This window comes from Pleurodeles waltl, chromosome 7 (genome assembly GCF_031143425.1).
Source record: "Pleurodeles waltl isolate 20211129_DDA chromosome 7, aPleWal1.hap1.20221129, whole genome shotgun sequence".
Classification (NCBI taxonomy): domain Eukaryota; kingdom Metazoa; phylum Chordata; class Amphibia; order Caudata; family Salamandridae; genus Pleurodeles; species Pleurodeles waltl.
In genome coordinates, this window is record NC_090446.1 from 445,340,706 (window position 1) to 445,364,568 (window position 23,863).

Below are 23,863 nucleotides of genomic sequence, written 5' to 3' on the forward strand. Positions count from 1 at the left end.
GAATCTCCAATTCTTGCCACTGTGGACAACCATCTTTCTTCGTATTCTAGCTCTGAGTTTGCGGTTTTAGTGGGTGATTTTAACACAGACTATGAGCCCATAGATTTTGTAACATCTATAACTCAAAGCGAAGATGAAGCCCTTAGTATTCCGTCTTTGGAGGCAGGCTTTTTAAAAGCTTGGTCTACTGCTACTTTACAGCTCACCTCCCTGACACTCTCTTTTGGCTTTAGGGCTTGCAATTAAATATCTGTGTTTGATAACTTCTGTGCTTTTACATTCAAAAGGGGTGATTAGAAATTGTGTATCAATTACTCCATTATTGACATCAGACTTTGGAATAATCTCAGCGATTTTAAGGTTACTAACAGAGATTATAGTGACCATAATGACCTAGAACTAACACTGTTGGGTGACCTTCTTTGTGTTCTTTCAGCCCCCATTACACAGTTCCCATTATCTCCATCTGTCTCCAATAACAAAAAGGCCATCCAATGGCCCACTATAGCAAACAATCCTGGTCTGATGGCTGAGATCTATAACCTTTTCCTGGCTGAGTTCGCTAATGTGGAATTCTCTTCTTGCCCTAATAAGTTAATATTAGAAACCATTCCTCCTTTTTTTAGTCTCTCAAAGACCTTTTCTCAAGGCTGTATAAACCATGTCAGAACAAACCACTCAAATTGACTCTTTGGTATGATCAAGATTGCTGTTGGGCCAAAATGCATCTTATAAGAGCAATGAAAGATCACAATCCAGTTACTGTTTGAGCTGCTCACCAATCTTACAATAAGGTTCTTAAAGCCAAACAAAGTATATGGGACTAATCTGTCTGGCAGGATTTGCTTGACGGTGCCAGGGTAGGCAAAATGTGTTTTTTGGGTGGCTCATTGATCATGGCCATGCCGGGGCCACTGCCCAGACTGATAATTTTACACCCTCAGCAGTCTGGATAGATCACTTTTCAGAACTCTGTGCTGAACCCTTACTTGCTCATCCCACTCCTGCTATTCCTCAGGTTGTTCTTCCTGTGCGCAAATATTTGTCTTTTTTCCTGGCAGAGACAAAATTGTCTATTAACCATCTACACCAAGCTAGATGATCTATATAGATCTGAAATTGACACCTCTGCCCCTTACATTAATTTCTCTTTCAAATGAAATCTTCAAAAGGGCCGATCTATCTTCCACTTCAGCCAGGGCCCACATCATTCCCATTTTTAAAAAAGGAGACAGGAGGAAAGCTAAAAACTATTGACCAGAAGCCTCTTAGACAACCTCTTTTGTTTCCAACTTCTGCTAAGCTTCATAACTGGCTAGATGAAGCTAAAATTTTGTCCACTTTCTAGGCTGGGTTTCGGCACAAGATTAGCACCCTAGATCAAGTGCTTACATTTCTTATTATTATTTGGACATATACTATTCTATCCAAAGGCCACTTCTATGTAGCTTTTGTTGAAATTAAGAGTCTAGATTTAGGTAATAAGATCAACTGGTTCGCCCATCTCAAGGATTAGTTTACAAAACTGGGTCGGAGCCCCTTGTACACCTCCCCTAAATGTATCACTTTTAATTCTAAGACCATCCTAAAGGAAGCTTATGGGAATTTTTTAGTGGCCCACTGGCATCAATCTCCTAACCCGGGTCCCTTAACACTGCAATTCTTGTAACCTCCTTCAGAATTTGAGGGCTATCTTTATGAGATCGCCCCTCCATTGTCAAAAAGTCTATACATCAAATTCCACATCTGCATTATGCCGTTAAGGGCCCTTACCAGCAAATGGTCTCAAGACTCTCTGCTGATGCCGAAATGCAAATTGTGTGGGCTCATACTTGAGGATCTTGATCACTTCATGTTTTTTGCCCATCCTATTTACTCTCTAGGTGCAAATGGATCTGCCCTTTGTGCCTTCGGTTGGGCATTGTTAGATTCTTGGTGGCTTGCAGGATCTTTACAACCGTTCCCTCTAGGATCATAGCATTCACCATCAGTAGATATCTATTTGTGGCTTTGTCTATACATTCTAGACTTCTCCTCATCGATTCCCTCAAACTCATATTAAACTCTTGTCTCTTATTTGACTTCTATACTCCTCACCCCATATATTTTGTGTTAGAAACTCTGTTGAACTATATCTTTAACGTTTATGGACTCTATTGATTTCTAAAGGAAAGATGAGTGCTCTCAGACACTTCTGCTGCCATTGAGGGGGGAAGAGACTAGCAATAGGCCATGGTTGTGTGTTTTATTTATGTGTAGCGTCAGGAAGGCATTACTTCCCTGTTTGTCATGATAACAGTTTTAAATGGCCTCTAAGTGTTGTTTGAGCATCTATATTTTACCATCATAATTATAGGAGCACATAGCAGACCCTTAATTGAGGTTTTTGTCCCCCTCCAAAATAATGTTGATGTTTTGGATCTAGGTGTGTTAATTTACATCAGCACTTTTACTCGTTCCATTTCCCTTATGCAATGCTTCAGTTAAATCTGGACAGTATCTGTATTGTTATGCCTACTGGGTATTTTTTTTTATAGAGGTATGTTTTTATCTAATTGAATACTCTATAGATACGTGTTGCTATGCCACTATTCACTTTATCTGGAAGTTATTTGCTCTCAATGCACTTTTACACTTGCAACCTGTGACCTTTAATCATCCTGGTATTTTTTGATTTATGTCTGCTCCTAAGTTTGTGTATTTTATTATTATTCTCTACTTTTATAGCATTCAGGCCAAACTGAAGTTTTATTACTACTGCTATTTTTATTTTAAGTACAACATTTAAAAAGTAAAACAATATACATAATTAATAATCAATTACATAATGAACAACCAATTAAAAAATAATTACCATGAATTACAATTATCAGGAATTCATAATATGCCCACCCTACTACCCAACAAAAACCAACAACCCACTACTACAATGAAAATAACTAATCCAAAATTCATAATTTAAATACACATAGAAAATAACTAATTAAACTTAAACTTAAATACATAGAATAACTAGTAAATAAGTAATTTAAATAATTATAAATCAATTAAATCTTTAATTTCAATGCAAAAGTACCAATACTATTAAATTATTTATACTTTAAAATACTCCCCGCCCTACATCATTTCGAACTTAACAACCCTTTTAAGCCTTGCATAATAATTAAATAAAAAAGTAAGCAATAGCTTGATGAGTTTTGCTCTTTGCATCTTTTACCAACTGGGATGATGTTCTGCCATGCCAGTATTTCTCTCCCACACCATCATTGTGCTTGGTTTTGTTCTCATGCTTCACATCAGATGGTCAGATGCTCACTCAATGAACCAGTTTTGTTATTTTGTGGTCTATGCTGCAAAGTTGAAATATTCTTGCTCCGGTGATGATGTTGCCCTTATGGCTTGCAGTGTCACCAGGCCTGGCCTGTTGCACAGCTGGACAGTGGCTGTGGTCAGCCATTCTTTGGATTCACATGTCAGCTCTTCAGGACCAGGACTCAAGCACACTAACCACAGATAAAATTACAAAATGAATTATTATTCTGTAGTGTTAAACAGCAATGAATAACACACATTGACCATTTGATCCCCTTTCTAATAAAAAAAAATAGGAGATACAATCTATTGATTAATTATCTATCATCTTTTCGGGTATTTCCATATTTAAGGTTACTTGTTGGATACCAGTGCCCTAGACAAGGAAGTTCAGGTTAAACAATCATTGTAATCTTCATATACCATCCTGTAGACTGGCAATGGGGGCTCTCAGATATTAAAGGGTACTCTGTGAAAGATTAACTCCTCTTTCCCCTAATACAGAGGACAAAATAGTATCAGGAGAGGAAAGGGGGAAAATGACTGGAATGTAAATATATTTTCTAGTGAGATCAAATAATCTACTCTATTTGAATGCACTTCTGGTAAGAGTCCAGTTAGAGGTACCACAGTCCTCTATGTTACAGGTAAATCAAGTCAAGGCCTGTGGACACATGGCTTATTAGAAAGCATGATAAATTGAGAATTTGATAACTTTTTTATATATAATTTTGTGAATGGAGTAGGAGAGATATACCTTGTTCTAAAGTCTGGCTATATATATTTACCTGAACGTCAGCTCTATCTACATTGTTGTCACTTTCATAATTTCAAAAGTAACACAGATGTTATTCTTCTAGCATGCATTGTGACATCTTCTACAAACAGCATTTCTGCTTCATAAGTCAGACCTTGGATATATTTCAGTACTTAGTTGGGTCACACAAACTGATGGGTTGTCATCTTTTTAATCAGTCACATGACACCTGTTGTGCTTTGATTCATGGTCCTTTACTTTGCCCAAATATGGTGCCTCCACATTTGTCTACAGATTAGTGCAGTGGTTCCCAATCTTCTGACTTCTGTGGTCCCCCAATATATCATCACTGGAACCCAGGGACCCCCACCGAGTCATTACTGAAACCTGGGGACCAAATCTGTTAATATTATTTAATTTTCTGAGCAGTCGTGGACCCCTTGAGGAGGCTTTGCGTACCCTTAGGGGTCCCCAGAGCACAGGTTGGGAGCCACTGGATTTGTACAATCAATTACAGGGAGCAGCCATCACAATCCAGTGGCCAGTATGAGGTAATCTAACTGACCATAAACTACTACAATAAGTTTGTTGAGCATTGAATGTTAGCCAATTTTGGTAGATTTCTAGAAAACACTGATGAAAACTATTAGATCTTTGTGAGGGTTCTTTACTGTTCCATTCACTGCCAAAGGTTCTTGTTCTACCGCGTGGGCACCATGGATCCAGCTGTTTATTCCCACTTCACTCTTTGACTTCCTGCAATGGAACCTGAATAGAAACAGGAAACACTACGGAAATGTGAGGGGAAAAGAGAATGTGACAAAGGCACTGTTGTCTATTCAGGAGGTATGAGTGGCACACAAGAGTTGTCTTGCCCCTTACATCGGGACAGAAAACAGAGATATTGTATTAGCCGCCCACTTGCTTTGATTCTAAAAAAATCATCTTGGGGCCGTACTCCATTTACCCCCTTCTTCTACGCTCTTGCTTGTGCTCATGTTTCGTTGAACTGTTTGAAGTGGGAAAAGATAGGACTGTTAATTCATATTTAGGGATGTTACCCCATCCCCCCAATGTACACCTTCTACATGTCACTGAGGACTTCAAGTTTTCTGTTTCTTGTTCATGAGGCGCCAGGCCTTCCATTTTGCTCATTCAGGATAGATCAATTCAGAGGTATTAGTTTGGTTCAGAAGTAGGTTTGAGGTGCACAATTTGACAGGTCGTGGGTAAGATCTGTTAGTGTAAAAGCTCACAAGTTTAGGATTCATGCTGAGGTGGTCATTACAACCTCAGCGGTCTTTGAACAAGACCACCGAGGGACCGCCATGCGGATGACCGCCTGTAGTAGCGGTTTGCCGCTCAGCGTATTATGACCGTTGGCTGCCCTCCGTCGTTTTACCGCCAACAGCCATACTTGTGGGCGTCGGGGAAGTGGAGGTTGCGCCACCTCCACCGCCACACCAACAGAACACCGCCCACCGAATCACGCCCTGTGATTCAGCGCGACGGTGTTCTGTTGGCGGAGTGGTGTCGGCGGAGCTGCCCCCATGGCTCCCGTCCCCTCCCGGTGGATCGACGGAACAGGTAAGTCGATCATCCGTTAGGGGAGGGGGGTAGGGGGGTGTTGTGTGTTGTGTGGGTGCATGGGGGTGTGCATCTGTGTATGTAGGGGGGGTGTGAGTGCGTGTATGCTTGTGGGGGTGTTGCGTGTTTTGGGAATGAGTGCGTGTATGTCTGTAGGTATGTCTGTGTGGATGTGTGTGAGAATGTGGGTGTACGTGTCTGGCTGGGTGTGTGGATGTTGGCATGTGTGTCGGTATGTGTGCGTGTATGTGTGTTGGTGGTGCCTGCGTGCGTGTCGGGTGTGTGTGTGTAAGGTATTGTTGGGGGTCGGGGTGGGGAGGGGGTCCTTCCACCTTTGGGGGGTGACAGGGGTGGTGGGGGGTGTAGGGGAGGGAGTCAGGGTGGGGGTGGGGGAGACCCCTATCAGTGCCAGGGAAGGAATTCCCTGGCACTGATAGTGCTTACCGCCATGGATTTCATGGCGGTTCCTACCGCTGGAAATCCACGGCAGTAAGCCGGGTCAAAATACCGGCGGCGGTATTGTCACGGCCGCCGGGCTGGAGACCCAGGTCTCCAGCCCAGCGGTCGTCTCCGCCCTGGCGGGCGGGACGGAGAAGCAGCGGATGACCATGGCGGTAACCGCCATGGTCATAATTCCAAAAATAAGACCGCCAGCCTGTTGGCGGTCTTACCGCCGCTTTAACACCGTCCGCCAGGGTTGTAATGACCCGCTAAGTATATTAAACAATTTAACTGGTTCAGCATGGCATTTATGTGCATTACTGTGCATACTCCGCCACGTTCATGCCATGCAATAATGAATGAAATGATTTGCATCATCCTCTAGTTTGGCCCACAGGTTTCTCTTACAGCAAATTGACATAAGACGCTTCCTTTGGGGAGCTCTCACTGCAACCATGAGTTGCAACCCACCTGGAAAAGATTTGTATTAAGACCTTCCCACCCTAGTAAAATAATTCCTCCTGTGAAATTTTAAGAAGAGTAATAATTGACCACTCAGGAAGTGAGAAACAACAGATTAGGCTATAGAATAGCAATCCAGTATGGATCAGAAAATCTAGGGCCTAATTACAAGTGTAACATTTTGGATTGCATCTGATAAAATCCGACACAGAGCTGTTCACAATTTATCAGATGCAATACTTTTGACTAATTTCAACCATGGAGGAATTAACATGCACTTTGGTTTTAGCATTTTACCCTTTTTAATCATGGGCAAGTTTAATCTGATGAAATCTAACAAAGGATGAGATCTTTATAACATCTGGTAATCACCAGGTGTGATAGGCAGTGTGCTACTTTTAACTGTGACCCCACATAAATAGGTGTTTATGGAGGGATCACCCGTTGTAATAAGCCCATAGTCTACTTTTTGTTCAGATATTTTCAAATTTGTCTGAAGCAGGTTTAAATGTATTTCTCTTGCCATAACCTTATTTTGGCAAAATAAGCTACTTCCTTAGAAATGGACCATAACTTGGCAGGCTGCTATAAAACAGATTCCACCCATGCAGCTGAGAATCTGTTGATGAATTAACGTAAGCACAATTTCTCTTGGTGGGCTACTGCTCCTTGATCTTTTTTCATCTCTTCTCCCCTTGGACACTCCTGCTCCTGTAAATTAGACTGTATGAGTGATCTTATGTGTCCCTCCCACAGCACTATCAACAAATAATCCAATACTCCAAAATCCTAACACTCGTCTACTTCAAACAAATACCTTAAACAGGTCTTTATATTTACTTCTAATTTCCTATTTCTAGTTCTTGAATCTCCTTCAACTTCTGATTCAGTCTTCACTTGCCTGACGCAAGCTACCTATGTTTACAATCCTTGTTAAGTTTTTCCCCATATTTCACTAGTACATTACATACAACGGACCGTGAACAAATAATCCGCCTCAGCTACGGCCCGCTGTGGACAAATTGAACTTTCAGATATAACTCTGGATCCGCCTCCCATTGTCCATTACATGGAGTATTGCCTTGATAAAAATGCTGGTACTCCCACAGTCCTTATATATCTTCGTTAACATTCCAATCCTGCTTACCAACTTCATCTTCACAAAGCTACAGAACTTGCTTACCTGACTGATATGGGCCAGGAGGCGCCCACGTGTACACTGGGAGACCCTCACGCTCCCTCACGAACGAGGGGGACTCGGTGTCCACCACTTTCAACTATGTTATATGCAACATCCAGAGTAATAGCACGAGAAGAAAGGAAGAGAAGCAGCCAACACGTGTTTCTCCCCCTCTGACATTATAAGCCAGGGCTTTCTCAAGGCTGATATCAGTTATATCAATCCACCTTCCAATGAATTACTCCCCCTCTGACATTATAAGCCGGGGCTTTCTCAAGGCTGATATCAGTTATATCAATCCACCTTCCAATGAATTACTCATTGGAAGGTGGATTGTTATAACTGATATCAGCCTTGAGAAAGCCCCGGCTTATAATGTCAGAGGGGGAGAAACACGTGTTGGCTGCTTCTCTTCCTTTCTTCTCGTGCTATTACTCTGGATGTTGCATATAATATAGTTGAAAGTGGTGGACACCGAGTCCCCCTCGTTCGTGAGGGAGCGTGAGGGTCTCCCAGTGTACACGTGGGCGCCTCCTGGCCCATATCAGTCAGGTAAGCAAGTTCTGTAGCTTTGTGAAGATGAAGTTGGTAAGCAGGATTGGAATGTTAACGAAGATATAATTACTCATTGGAAGGTGGATTGATATAACTGATATCAGCCTTGAGAAAGCCCCGGCTTATAATGCCAGAGGGGGCGAAACAAGTGTTGGCTGCTTCTCTTCCTTTCTTCTCGTGCTATTACTCTGGATGTTGCTTTTACTAAAGGATAGGAAGTGACTTTTTTCGTTTGAACGTTTGGAAGCAAAACAATGATTATAAAAATAATGCAAGAAACTTAGAATCTGATTGCTTCAAGAATCTTGAGTGGGGCTTCACCTCTTTTTGATGGTATACTCTATTTTAGAGGACGTTTGGGTCCCTGTCCTCTGGTCGAGTCCCCAATCTTCTGAATTAGGCATTTACACAGGAGAATAGTAATTTGGACCCTCTCCATTTTTGGAGCCCTGCTTCTTCTTCAACTATATTATATGACTGCACAGTGCCATGACATTTGTTACTGATAGCACCCTTACGACCGCTTACCATACAACATACCTGAAAGGGATCTAGTGTTCCCTACCTGTTTGATGGCTCTGCTCCCATCCAGCATCCCGTTAGACACTATGGACATTCAACCGCTTGCTACAACCTGCTGGGCATGGCAACACTTAGGATGCCTACTGGCATCCCCCACAATATTCTCACCAACCGTCTCTCCAAGGGACAATCCGTGGCTTCTGCTTACACGGGAAGGGCTGGTCCACTGTGCCCTTCACTCCCATCGCTCACTCACCCGCGGGCGACCTTTTCCCGGATAGAAAGATATTCTCCCGGACGGAAGACCCTCGCTTCATAACAGTTACCCAAATGGATCACTTTGTCCTTAATCTTCTCTAAAGCACATTACAGTCACTCCTCCATACCTATCCCTTTCACCCCGGCAGATTTTACTCCACTTACTTTGATGATTACCGCTGACTCTAGTGCCGGTCTCATATCCAAGCTCTACCACACTTGACTTGCACAGCTCCCACTTAATGACCTGCGGGTGCTGGAGGCCTGTGGGGCAGACCTAGAATGTGATATCTTGAACAAGGTGTGGTATGCATGCTGTGCACAAACACGTACAATATCCCTTAACCATAGACATAAGCTGTTGCATTGTACATTTTTATGTAGAACATATGTGACGCCTAATGCCCTAGCCAAGCTTGATCCCAACAGACCCTCTAACTGCTTCAAATGTAATGCAAAACATGCAGACTTTGGCCACCTGGCATGGATGTGTGACTGGATGTCCAAATAATGGAGGGAAGTTTTTGTTTTACTGTCACATATGATTGACATCAATATTGCACTAGATCCCTGTATGGCCCTCGTGGGATATGTAGCGACAATTCCCAGGCCAATGCGGCGATTTGCAGCAATGGCCTTATTATTAGCTAAACGAGAAATAGCGCTGCATTGGGGATCCAAAACATCCCCTACAACAAAGAAATGACTCCACACTCTCATATACTGTCACACCACTAGCAAGATCTTTGCCTCTTTGCAACCACCCATTTCCTGTCCCAAGGATATCTGGCAAGCTCTCCATGCTTACTTATTGATGCTAGAGGACGGTGGACTCCGTATCTAATTCACTTTACATGTAGCCAAAGCCGTGGGCAGACTAATGATTTGTAATACTCTCTGGTTGTCCCATTCCACTAATATTCTCAGCCACTGTTAGTTATATCACTATACCTTTGTTTGTTTCTCTGTGTCAGACTCCATATGTTACTGGGCCTATAATGAGCTTGTTATTTTTTGTATGTGGTTTATGATTGCTTACGGTTGAAAATCAATGAAGAAAGTTATTTAAAAAAACATTCACTAATACGAACTTTTCATGAGGTGTTCTTTCTTTGCCCTCTCCCCCAATGTAAGGCCTGTCTTTGCCATAAATCCTTCACAATCTTCACTACCTTCATCAGGTACATCCTGTGCCCCAGATGGACAAGAGAACTCTTTTTGAAAATGTATTTGACATTTTTACAATTTCTGGACATGTCACTATTAATTTCAAAAACAGAAAACGATTCAGCTTTGTACATACCAAAGCATTGACACTACTCAAAACATCAAGACAGTTCTTAAGGGAAGTCGTAGACAAGTGCAAAGTTGTAGCTGAAAATAATGTGCATCACATAACTATACTTAAAGTGCAGAGAACGTGCAGCTATCAACAACCCATTTGAGATTTAAACAAAAACAAAGAAAATGCATCGACAATAGTTAATACAGTAGAATCCACTAAATAATTTGTTAAGGATGTATTGGTAAAGTGCATAAGACACTTCCAAATCTCAAAATACTTTTACCACCTCCTACCCTTTTCACATATAGATACTCCATATCCTAAACTGCACTTAGCTAATCAAGCCACTGTTGAAAGCCTGGTGGCTCTCTTGATTTCCAATAATTAGTTATCAACAAGTGAGCTATTAAGATTGCTATATATCTCCAGACTTGCAGGCTTCTAGTCTTTAGGCCCTGATTGACTTGCTGTTCGTTAGAACCAAGCGTTCCTAAGACATCCTGCACAAACATAACATTGTACCAGAATTGCCTTAGCTTCTGACATCCCCAATTCATATGCTCCCAAGCGCCCATCATACCACACCTAGGAAAGCTTTCAGAGATGTTCCCATTGCAATCATGCAACATCTTCTGTGTGTATTAGACTAGCTACTGATAGTACAGCTGCATCCTCTTAAAATTCGACCCCTTGCGCCTTGAAATTAAAAGCAGATATTTCTAGTTTTTCTCCCTCCACCAGACTGACACTAACTTGTTTCATCCAACTATTTGGGGCAAGACAACACATTTTGTCAGCCTGAGTGTGACATCCTCAAACCCATCTTGCCAAATGTTGAATAACTGTTATGAATTTTTAGGATTGAACATTTCCAACCCTATTATCTTGATCCCTCTATTTGGCTAGAAAAATAATTATTTGATACATTTTGAATCTGTAGAACATCCAAAGCCTTCCCTATCTGAACTAGGGTAACCCTAACCTTGACTGCCTCCCAAGATATTAATTAATTGTGCAGTCTCCTATTTGTCACCCACCTTAGCTCTTTCTCATCTCCTAACTGTGCTTTAAAGATCTGGGGAGGCATAGGAGTTTGAGAGGGGTCTGCAGCATGTAATGAGAGAGTATTAGGATAGCACCATAACTTTTTTTCCATTTGCATAATTGAAATTATTTCCTTGTATCTCACCGAATTTGGAGTTTAACTATGGGACTCCAGGAGACTTGGATGGGGGGGTCTCTCCAAGTGTTTTTTCTAAATAATAGCTGTCAAAAACCAAAGCCTTATACATCTTATAAAACCTAGTGTGCAGAACCAAAAAGGCAACAATGTAAGACATGCCAGTATGGAAGCACCATCTCTCCCTCTTCCCTATGAAGATTTACCTTCTGCAGATTTATACGAGGGGCGGCCATTTTCTTTGTAAAACAGATAATCATAGTATTGACTCTTGAAAATAAATATTTGTAAAATATGCTTGGTTTGCGCAGAACAAGAAATTCAACAGAGGCAATCATGAATTTGTATCCTTGCCTCCTTTTCTATAATTGAAATTGGAAGCTTCTGCCGCCTATCTTACATCACTTGATCTCCCTAATAAGAGGGATATAACTCAGTGTATATAAGTCTTCAAGGTTACTTGTAAAAGAACAAAAACATTGGTTCCACATATCTAAATATCAAATTACAAATTTCGAGCACACAAATATTGTTGTGAAACATGCAGATTTTTACATATATTGATAACTAAAAGGTCACAAACAAAAACATTGTTACCTGTAAATAAACATATATAACATATGAAAAATATTGATTCACACAAAATTGACTACAATATTACCACCAACATAACTAATGAATCCTTAAAAATATATTAAAAACAGTTTGAACATTAAACAATTACTTCAAATAAACCCACAATGTGCAATAAAAGTCTATAAGTAAATAAAAATAACATTACATTAACTAAAAATTAAACATTCACAAAAAAAAGAACACTTGAAATACATACAATAAAAACTTCAAAAACATTTATATTAACTATAAACATTTTAAAACAAATCTAAATATTACTTATTATACATAAGCAAAAGAATTCATATGTAAATAAAACAAACTATCATATCTTATAAATAAACAATAAGCTAGTGTTCACTAGGCAAGGACTAAACTGATAAAAAAATAATGCTATAAACAACTTTAACCAACAAAATCAAGCAATCAATTAAACAAACAACATAAAAGGCACACTTATCAGAACAGCGTAATACTCCAAAAACGATAAAAACTGAAAGAAGAGGAAACTCTGCCAGATTCTCACAACAAATGATTAAAAAATAAATAAATACATCTCAACAACTTCATAATTCAGTAAGTAATACATATATTTAAACTAAAAAGTAACTCTTATTAACCTTAAAAATATAAATTAACAAATAAATATTAACTTTTATCTTTTTCCATAGTTTACCTAAAAGGAAAAAACAACTTCCAGACCAACAAACTGCCAGAAAATATTAACTATAAAAAAACAGCAAGAACATATCCCTCAGTGCCCTGGCTCCCTGAGGTAACTGAGGCCAATACCGATGCAGTGTTTCCACCGGGTTGAACGGCGGAAACATCGTAATGTGACGTTTCTGCCGGTCAGCCTGGTGAAAACATCGTAATACGATGGTGGTGAGGCTGCCTCCTTGACGACCGCCTCACCACCGCCATGTTGGACTTGGGTTGGCAGACTGCATTGGTCAGGACACAGACTGCAAGCCAAATTTCAGATACCGTGGTGGAATGTCTATGACAGCACCCTGGCACAGGAAGCCAAAGCAAACAATGCAGTAGAAAGATGGCACAATGCAGTCCAATCCACACCAGTCAGAACTCAACCTCTATCATACACATTTATCAAAGCTTACAAAAAGAGCAAAGATACCAACAACTAAGAATAGAGCAATCAGTTAGCCAAATTGGCCCTGAACTTTGCAAACAAACTAAGAGAAAGACATCCAAAAACATAAGATACAATAAATATTAATCTACCAAGATCCTCAAAAACTTCAGCCAACTCTAAACCAACCTACCAAATCATTCTTTTAAATATTATTATAAATATATTACACCAGTGAAACAATAATATAAAATCAAAATGTAATGAACACTGATATAATAAAAATATATATCATAATTATTTTTAAAAAGTAACAATACCCCACCAAACACCTTAAACACAAATTCAGTCCATCACATCAAATAAATACCACACATAATTCAAACAATTCTACATAATATTGAAAAAAACATAACATAAACAACACAATATGACATTTCTCACCCACAATGAAAGAAATAAAGCTTAATGTTATATAGCAGCAGATCTTTCTAAATCGCCATGTAGGAAAAAATAGTAATCCACAAAAAGATGAAGAAAACAAATCTAAAAAGCCAAAAAGAAAATGCAAAAATATAAACAGTCCAATCGAATTTCTTTGAAGCAATCCAGGCTCTACAGGTTGTGTTAAAAAAAACTGAAAAAACATTTTTAAGAAAGAACCACTCAAAGAAACCTGAAAAAAAACATAAATTCCAAATTCCCATTGACATTGTTTGATGACGAAAATGTATATAAAAAAATGTCCTACCCACAAAATACATTACAGTCCCAAGTATACACATACATAACATTAGATTATGACCTTTGAAGAGGGGATTTCTCTGTCACAAACGTGACAGATATCCTATCCACTATATTACAAGTTCCAAAGGGTATAATGGAACTCGTAATACGGCAGGCAGGATATCTGTCATGTTTGTGATGGAGTAATCCCCTCCACCAAAGTCATGATCAGGCCCTTAATCATCAAAACATAAAAATCATTTAACATTACAAATCCATACATTACTATTACAATGTCAAAAAATGTATTATGTCAAAATAGTGTAAAACAGTAACATAAACACATCTAAATATACCAAGTACTCACAAGCAACACTATACCCAGGTTTAAAAAATGCTTTCTAAATTCCCCTACCCTCAAAGCCCCTAGAAAATCCTTAAGAAAGGACTGACCTGTTCCGATGAACAGTAGCACTTTACTGCGACTTGGTTCCTGGATAATAGACCCGAAATAACAGCAACAGACTACAACATAGAAGGTAGCAGTAAAAAAATGGCCACCAAATGAATCTAAAAATTACTATCTCCCCATAGAAATGAATGAGAAGTATTGTAAAAATGTTTAATAAATATTAAAAATCATATGTAACAAATATTATATATGTAAAACATCTCAATGTTCTAAAACATTATGAAAAAAACTGTAAAGCATAAATTAAATAGTGTAAAATATATTTCATTCTTTACTATATACTAACAAAGAAGATGTTGAAATAATGCTAAAAATATATTTACAAGTTTAGAAATTATAATCAATGAAAAATAACATTTGAAAATGTGCATTATACAAATATATATATTATATGATTTACTTAAGTGTTTTTTAAATTAAAATCTAACAAAATATGTTGTATTTACTTGACTTTAGAATTGTTTTTATTTTTACTTAAAATATTTTTGGCAAGATATAAAACTGCACAATAAATAAAAATAAAAATATGTGTAACATATTTTTATTATAAGATATTTGAGAGAGATGTTTGATACTAAAGAGGTTACACTTACTATTCACAGTCCAATCTAAACCAACATGGAGGAGGTGTTGGACACTAAAGGGTTGACATTTACTATTCCCACTCAAATCTCAACGAACTTGGAGAAGGGTTGGACACTAAAGGGGTGATATATACTCTTCCCACTCTAACCTAAACTACCTTAGGGAAAGTGTTGGACACTAAGGGGATACCATTTATTATTCCCACTCCAATCTAAACCGATTTCAGGAAAGGCAATGGTCACCAAAGGGGGTGACATTTAATATTCCCAATACAAGCTAAACCAACTTGGGAAAGGTAATGGACACTGAAGGAGTGACATTTCCTATTCCCACTACAATCTAAACCAACTTGGGGAAAGAGTTGGATACTAAAGGGGTGACATTTGCTATTCCCACTATAATCTAAACCAACATAGGAAAGGTGTTGGATATTAAAGGGTGACATTTACTATTCCCACTGTAATCTAAACCAACTTTGGAGAAGGTTTTGGGCAGTAAAGGGTTGGAGGAGGTCGGAATCAGCCAGGGTGGCCCCCTTCTGATTATGACCTGGTTCTCCGACAGCTTTTTCATGGCGGTATTACTTGGCATGGGCATGGGCAGTGCAGGGGTCTCCCTGCCTAGCACTCTTGCAATGCTGACTGTCTGCTGTGAGGGTGCTGGTGCCCCCGGCATGGCAGCATTGCTGCCGGCTCAATTACAAGCCAGGGACAATACTGCCGTCACTTTCCCACTAGGCTGACAGACGGAAACCTTGATTTCCACCCATCAGCCCTGTGGGGAAGTCGTAAAGGTCCCGGCAGGTCCCGGCCATTATGGCGACAACTTCCTCGTCGAAAGTTCGACAGACGGGTTATCCCGTCTGCCAAACTCATAATGAGTCCATAAATAGTTCAAATTTTAAAAACCCAGTTCTAAACAAAACTCTTTTACCTAAAAAATATTTATACAGATATAACAATTTCTGAACAAATTATTTCATATTTTCAATTGGACATCAAAATAATTCCCAATATACTACTTTATTTAAAAAAAAAAACATGTAAATCAAAACAATTAATTTGCATACCTTTAGAATTATAAGCGTACCATTCAAAATTAAAGTATATTTTGTGGAAAATCTCCCCACCCTTATCCCCTAAGGACCCAACATTCTGCTACTAAAAATAAAACACTGATTCATTCAAAACATTAACACAATTGAAAATCCAAATTCAAGCAATTTAAAAATAAAAGAAATTATACATACATACAATTGAAAAGAACAATACATTAGATACTAATTTTACACTAAAAATCAAAGTTATATGCAACAATATGTTCGGCATCGATATGTTTGAGAACAATATTAAAATCAACACTAAAAACAATATTTTTACTTTCGATATTCCGGTCCATGATATATTTGAAGTCCCAGTATTCTTGACACAATATTTCTGTAGCACAATAATTTTTTTCCAATATTTTGTACAAATACCTTGCAACTCTAATCCCTAGGTACCTAATATGGTCTCTGCTGTGGACCTGCTGGATAAATTCTGGTAAAAATTCTACGTTGGTATTAAAAAGTATAATTTCTGCTTTGACTGTATTAATTCAATATCTTGCCAAGACTGAAAGAATTTTAAACAGCTCAGACTGTTGGGTCTGGCTGAAGGTATAAAACCAAATCATCAGCATAGAGTTTTAGGGCCTCACTATGACTCTGGTGGTCAGAAAGGTGGATTGCCAAAGCCGCGGGGAGGATGCCACCATCATACTAGTGGCGTCCTCCATGAGCATGTTACAATGTTGTAATACATTGTAATACACTGCAGGAACATTGTAACAAGCATTCCCACTGGTCTGACAGATGGGAACAATGCTATGATATTGACTTTGGCACCTTTAAGGGAGTGGAGGCCAGTATCCTAGTACTCCAGCACCCTCTGGATGGCCACTGCCTGCAAAGCAGACAGTGTGCATCCTGACAGTGCTGGGCAAGGGGACCCCTGCACTGGTTTTCTGCCAGCCTTTTCATAGCAGAGGTCCCCGCCATGAAAAGGCTGGCAGAAAGTGGGGTTGTAATCAGCCAGGCGGCGCTGAGTTCAGTGCCACCCTTGCTGGTTACAACTCCGACCATTGTCACCCCATCGGGAACAATGTTCCTGGAGGGAATTGTGGTCTACCGGCGTGTCCGCTCACCAGGATTGTAATGTAGTGGTTGGACTGCCATTGTTGTGGCAGTCCAACTACCACTGCGAGTCTCGAGGACCTATAACTGCCAGCCTTGTGGTGGCAGTCAGACTGCCACGGCTGTGGCAGACCGGCTGCCACGTTACAAGGTTGGTGGGCAGACCTGCCAACCTACTGCAGTCTCCACCAGGATCAGTGATCCCTATGGGCTGATGGCGGTCTTGGTTGTAATCAGCCAGGGAGGTGTTGAACTCAGCACTGCCCTGCTGATTAAAACCTTTTTCTCTGCGGCCTTTTCATGTCGGTCTGGCTGCCATGAAAAGGCTGGTATAGAACAAGTGCAGGGGGCCACAGGGGGGCCTCTGCACTGCCCATCCATGGCATGGGCAGTGTAGGGGTGCCCCTGCCCAGCACCCTCGAAATGCACACTGTGTGCTTTACAATGAGCCTGGACAATGCTGCTACACCTTTCCCACTCGGCTGACCAGTGGCAACATTGGTTTCTGTCGGGGTCCTCCTGCCCAGCACCATCGCAATGTGAACATTGCAAAGGTGATGGTGCTCCCTGCAGATGACAGCATTGCTGCCGGGACTATTTTGAGCCGGAGACAATGCTGACACCAGTTTCACACCAAGCTGACGGGGGGAAAACCTCGGTTTCTGCCTGTCAGCTTAGTGGGAAACTCATAATCGGTCCAGTGGGGTGATTGCCACTACAGCAGCAGCCACCCTGTCGGGAGTTTGGCAGACAGGTGTTCATTTCTGCCAAACTCATAATTAGGCCCTTAGACTTTTGGTTTAAACTTATGGGCGTATTTATAGGCCCCTAGCACCACACGAGCGTCACTTTTTGTGACGCTCCTGTGGCTCTAAGCACTACGCCGTATTTACAAGGTGGCGTTTAACCACTTTTTGTGGCTTAATGTCACCTTGTAAATACTGCCCCTTCCCACGCAGCACTGTGCGTGAAAGGGGCGTGCAATGAGTGTTGCTGTGGGTTTGCCATAGCAACACCCATTGCATTTTGACGCTGGGGTTAGGTGCTGCTACTGTTCGAACAGCCAGGCCCGAGAACTTTCCTGTAGATTATGAGGTCTTTGGTCTGGCGCAGGAGGGTGTGAAGAGTGTTCCATGTTTTGGCGGCGAGGAGCAAGAATGATCTACCGCCGGTTGTAGTTCTGCAGACGCGTGGGACAGTTGCGAGGTTGGTGGAGATGCTGGGTCGGTGTGTGGAAGGAGAGCCATCTGTTCAGGTATTCTGGTCTGGTGTTGTGTAGTGCTTTGTGAGCATGGGTGAGGAGTTTGAAGGTGATTCTTTTGTTGACTGGAAGCCAGTGCAGTTTTCTCAGGTGGTCTGTGATGTGGCAGTGGCAGTGGCAGGGGATGTCCAGGATGAGGCGTAGGGAGGTGTTCTGGATGCGTTGCAGCTTCTTCTGGAGTTTGGTCGTGGTTCCTGCGTAAAGGGCATTGCCGTAGTCCAGTTTCCTGCTCACGAGGGCTTGGGTGACTGTTCTTCTGGTTTCGGTGGGTATCCATTTGTAGATCTCTCAGAGCATGCAGGGGGTGTTGAGGCAGGAGGAGGAGATGACGTTGACTTGCAATTACACCCCTCAACACATAAATCCTTGCACGATGGTGCTAGGATGCCTGCGTTGGCGCTGGCAGCTAAATTTAGCACCAACAGAGGGGACAACACACGGGTGCGCCACATTCACTTAAATACAGCGCATTCCTGTGTTTCTAAAGTGACTCAGCATATCGCTGCCAATTTTGGTGCAGCACTGTGCTGCGCCACTTTTCCATAAATCTGTCCCTTAGACATTTGGCTCTGTTTACCTTTGTAAATTGGGCCCTATGAGTTTACCTCCTCTATATTTTTATCTTTCTTATCGAAGCATGTTAGTATCCCCTCTTAAAGATAGAGGGTGGCTCCCCACTTAAGAATATGATTAATTAACTCAGTAAGGGGATTTTTTGAATACTGGAGCATACAAGCGTGCCATTCAGATAAATATCCATCCTTTTCTAGGGTCCTATGTTCTGGGAGCTCTTTTACCCCTTTGACTACTACTTCTCCTTCTACCGGGTGAATGAAATTCTCAACTACTTCTGCTGCCAATTATGACATTTTAGCCTGAGCTTCAAAATTTATAATATCCTCATCCAAGGGATTTAAAGTTTCTGTGTATATTTTCCAGAAGTGTTCAACAAAAATAGACTCACTATCAACTTCCATAGTTCCTGTTCTGGGGTCTTTTAGTTTAGTAAAATTATTTCTCACAGTTCGAGTCTGAGCGCACCAAGCCAGTAACCTACCTCTAAATTGTCCCTCCTAGTATAGTTGTTGGCCCTATGTCTTGCATTGATGATTTCCTTCTCCAGCGGTAATTCTGATGTTGCTTCTTAGCTGACTCTCTATCTAAGTATCTCTGCTTATCCTGTACCTGGCATAATTTAGTTTCAGCTATTTAGAGTGCTCTTGAGAGGGTTTCAAATGTATCATTCTTGATTTTTTGTGAGTGCTTTCAAAACTTATAACCTTCCCCTCATTTTTATCTCATATGCTTCCCAGATATTTTCCAACCAAGAAGAGCCTTTATTTTCCACAAGGAAGAGCTGAGTCCTATTACCCATTTCTTCCAAAAAGTGTCGTTTGAAAACAAGGCTTATTGAGCAACCACATAGACATAGCAGCATGTATTGATGGTAGAACAAATTCTTAGCAAACCACTGTGTGACGTGAGAAGCAGTTTGCTACCTGGAAAGTAACTGCTTTTGGAAAAGAATCTTAGATAAGAAAAGAATTTGAAAAAATCTATATTTGAAGCTGTTAGAAAATGAACTGAAAGAAACTATACTGCTTTTGATTAGGATTCAGCACACACCAAGGGTCGGATCAACCTATTTCTCATTTTAACCTGTTTACTTTGAGTGCTCTTAAGGTCACTCAAATCCAACTCCGGGATTTGAACAAAATTAAAGTCACCTCCAATTATAATGTTCTTTGAGAATTGAGCTAATTGAAAAGTCAAGCCACATAGACAGAGGTCCTCGTTATGAGTTTGGCTGTCCATGCACCGCCATGGTGGTGGTGGTGGTCCGACCACTGAATTATGAGTCATGCAGGTCTATGGAGCAAAGACCGCCGTGGTCCTACCGGCACCGCCAGGCAGCATAGACTGCTTCAGTGATGAGGCAGGATAAACGGGATGGCTGAGCCTATGTTTCCACTGGACACATTATGAGGCTGCACACCGCCAATGTGACTGTGGTGGTCCAACCACCACATCTCAGTAGGCGAAAACAAGAGTATAAAGGGAGCAACTCTCCTGCAGGCAGCATTGTACGTCTTGTGCCACCATGGAGCCCATCGCTGACATCCTGCTGCTTTTGTTGCTTACCGAAGGTGCACAAAATCCTCGCTGCCATGGGCACCACCTATGGTAAGTACCCACACTTACCTGTGTCATTACACTCAACAATAGATCGTCGTGCCATCATCCCCTGAGATGGGGGTCACAGTATGGGCACCAAGTACACTTGTCATTGTGTACACAGTCGGAGTCATTCACAAAGAAGGACACATTCACAGCCAGTAAACGCTCCCTTTGGGCAGGTCACGTGCACTGCAATGCAAAACTACACAAAAACACACGTCGGCACATCTTAGATACAAGGACAGTCAAGTGTACACAACATTGTTTCACACAACAACAACAGCACAGCAACATCACATCTACCAATACAACTGACACCTCCACATTGCACACATGCAATCTGACTGTTGTCAGATTGATGCACATATGTATGTATGTGTCATTTAACACAAACACCTCTCCCATGAACAGTCCACATTGCAACACAATGGAAGGACAATGGGATGTACAATAGTCAGAGAGACAAATAACCAAAGCTCACTATACAAACAATACCAGCACAATAGGGATGGGGGCATAAGAAGCACTCAGGGAAGGATGCTGCATTGGGAGACATTACACTTTGCACACACCCCTAAAACAACATTTGCACAGGAACTGGCCCTATCTGCATAATGTTGAAGTGCAAGTCAAGAAAGCAAATGCAACTACAACTGCATGGGACATACATCTATAAGAAGTAACTAGCTGCAAGGTACACACAGCAAAATAGACACATGCTCAGTCAATTGCACAGGAAGCTAGCATAATTGAACACCCTTAATGTCTGCACAAAGAACACTCAAGCTGCCACATGAGAGCAATATACAATCCATATCAGGAGGACAAGTCTAACATCATACATGATGACATTGGACCACACAAGATAAAATACTTACCATACCAAACATGACACAATGCAATGACACCACAATTGCATTGACAAACCCATATCCATACAATCAACATCTACCCTTGTCCTGGGTGACACCCGCGCTGCCAGCAAAGTCAGATCTTGCAAACAACAGCAAATGGATCACCAAGCAGGCTGAAATACACACAACTGTTGGCAGACAACACAAATTACTCAGGAACAACATAAAGGTAGAAAAGGAATTGCAGGGCAACTGTGTACCCAACAAAACAACTATTTGTGTTTAGCAAACAGAAAATGCATAATATCAAAGGTCAATGTCCAGTCCATGTTACAGTCTGTGCATAGTACTGTGCCCACACTTGACTGCTATCACTGTCAGAGAACCTCCACATGAAGGGGCATCAAATGGGCAGCCAGGCACCTCAGGGATCATCCTTAGGAGGGACAGAGGTGAGTGGATTCTGGATGAATGGGTTAGGGAGTAGTTGACTGTATCTGAGGAGCAGTGGTTTTCTTCTTGGGGGGAGGGGTATGGGTGCTTTCAGGGGGCAGGTGTGATGGGGGGGGCTTAGATGCGGAAAGGATGGGTTGGGATGTAAGCTGGGGCCTCCTGGGTTTTGGACTGGGGTTGGAGAGAACAGGAGAAAGGGCAAGTTTGAAAAGGAAACTTTCCTTCAGAACACAGGAAGGGTCATCAGAAGGGGTTGGGAATTTGGAGGTTGAGGGAGTGATCACCTGGTGTGTGTATGTAAATGTCTTGGGTGTGTGCATGTGTGAAGTATGCTTCTGTTTGGGCGGTGTCTGTTGCGTGTGTATGTGGGCATTTGCATGTCTTGAGGCTGAGAGGTAGAGGTGCTGGGTGATAAAGTGGTATGTGTGTGTGTGTCTGTTGGGGTGATGTCTGTGGTTGTGCTACATGTTGTGGATGTCTGTGTGTCTTTTGGGGTGATGTCTGTGGATATGCTGGTTGTGGTTGATGTCTGTGTGTCTGTCCGGGTGGTGTCTGCGGGTATGATGGATGTGGTGGATGTGTCACTGGCTGCTGTGGTGGTGCCTGTGGGTATGCTGGATGTGGTGTGTGGGTGTCTGCTGAAGTGGTGGCTGAGGTGGTGTTTGTGGGTGTATCTTGAGTGCCTGCATGCCGGTGTGTCTTGTGGTGTTTGTGTTTAAGTGTGCTGCTTGTGTGTGTTGAGTTGGGTGCATGCATATGTGTCTGTGTGCTTGGGATAGGTAGGTAAATGGGTGATTTGGATTGGGAAGAGGGAGGTGGAGAAGAGGTGAAATGTGAGAGGTGATTGGCTGCCATGAGTAACGAGGACAGAGCCTGAAAAGATCTCTGTAGGTCAGACACGTCACTATGAATCCCTTCCAGGAAAGCATTGGTTTGTGGAGGTTGGCTGGCCAACCCATGGATGGCATTCACAATGATGTTCCTCAGGAGGTCAATAGCCTTCTCACTCATGGCAGCAGGGGTAACAGAGGCTGGGGCGGAGGTGCCTGCGGCAAAGGAGGCACGGCCAACTGAGTGGGAAGCAACAGGGAGAGTGGTGATAGAACTGGGGGTGGCAGACAAATATGGTACAGGAGTAGGTCTTGATGGGTCCACCACCACTAGGGAATGGCTACTGGAGGTAGAATCCAATGATGAGGGTGTAGATCTAGTCTCCTTCATGTTACTCCTCTCACCCTCCTGGCCACTGGGTCCCTCCGTGTCGGTGGTGTTTTGACTTGGGGTACGGTGGACAGATGATTTTTCACTTGATTGTGCCTTGTCTCTTTCATTTGCCTGGGCTGATGCTGAAAATACAAAGAGGAAAAGGGTCACCACATGTTCTTGATCACACTTGAATAACAGCTCTGATTAGCAAACATTACCATTATGTTAAGTAGACCCCAGCAAGAAACTCCACCTAAGTGGCCCCTACATGTATCATGCCAAATGCATGCATACCATCTGAACTGTCAACAGTTGCCCACAGGAAAATCAGGATCTCAGACAACTACTATTGCATGGCTGAAGTTGAGCAATCACAGTGACCACTGAACAAGTAGGAGACCACATCACCTTCAATGCTTTGCCTCATGCAGCATACCTCAGCTACCTGTTGTCATACAATTGAAGGCCAATGCCAACTTAATTCCCACAAATCACACACAAGGTCATGCAGACATTTATTTATCATATACACAATAACACAACAATGTGAAATGATGCTCCCAGAACATGCCATGCTGCTGACAACAGCACAGTAGCCTGGAGAAGATAACATAGAATTACTCATGTCACACTGGAAACATATCAACAATGCAAACTTCATCAAGTGAACTTTGTCCCAATAGAGTCATGGAGGTAGTACTAATATTG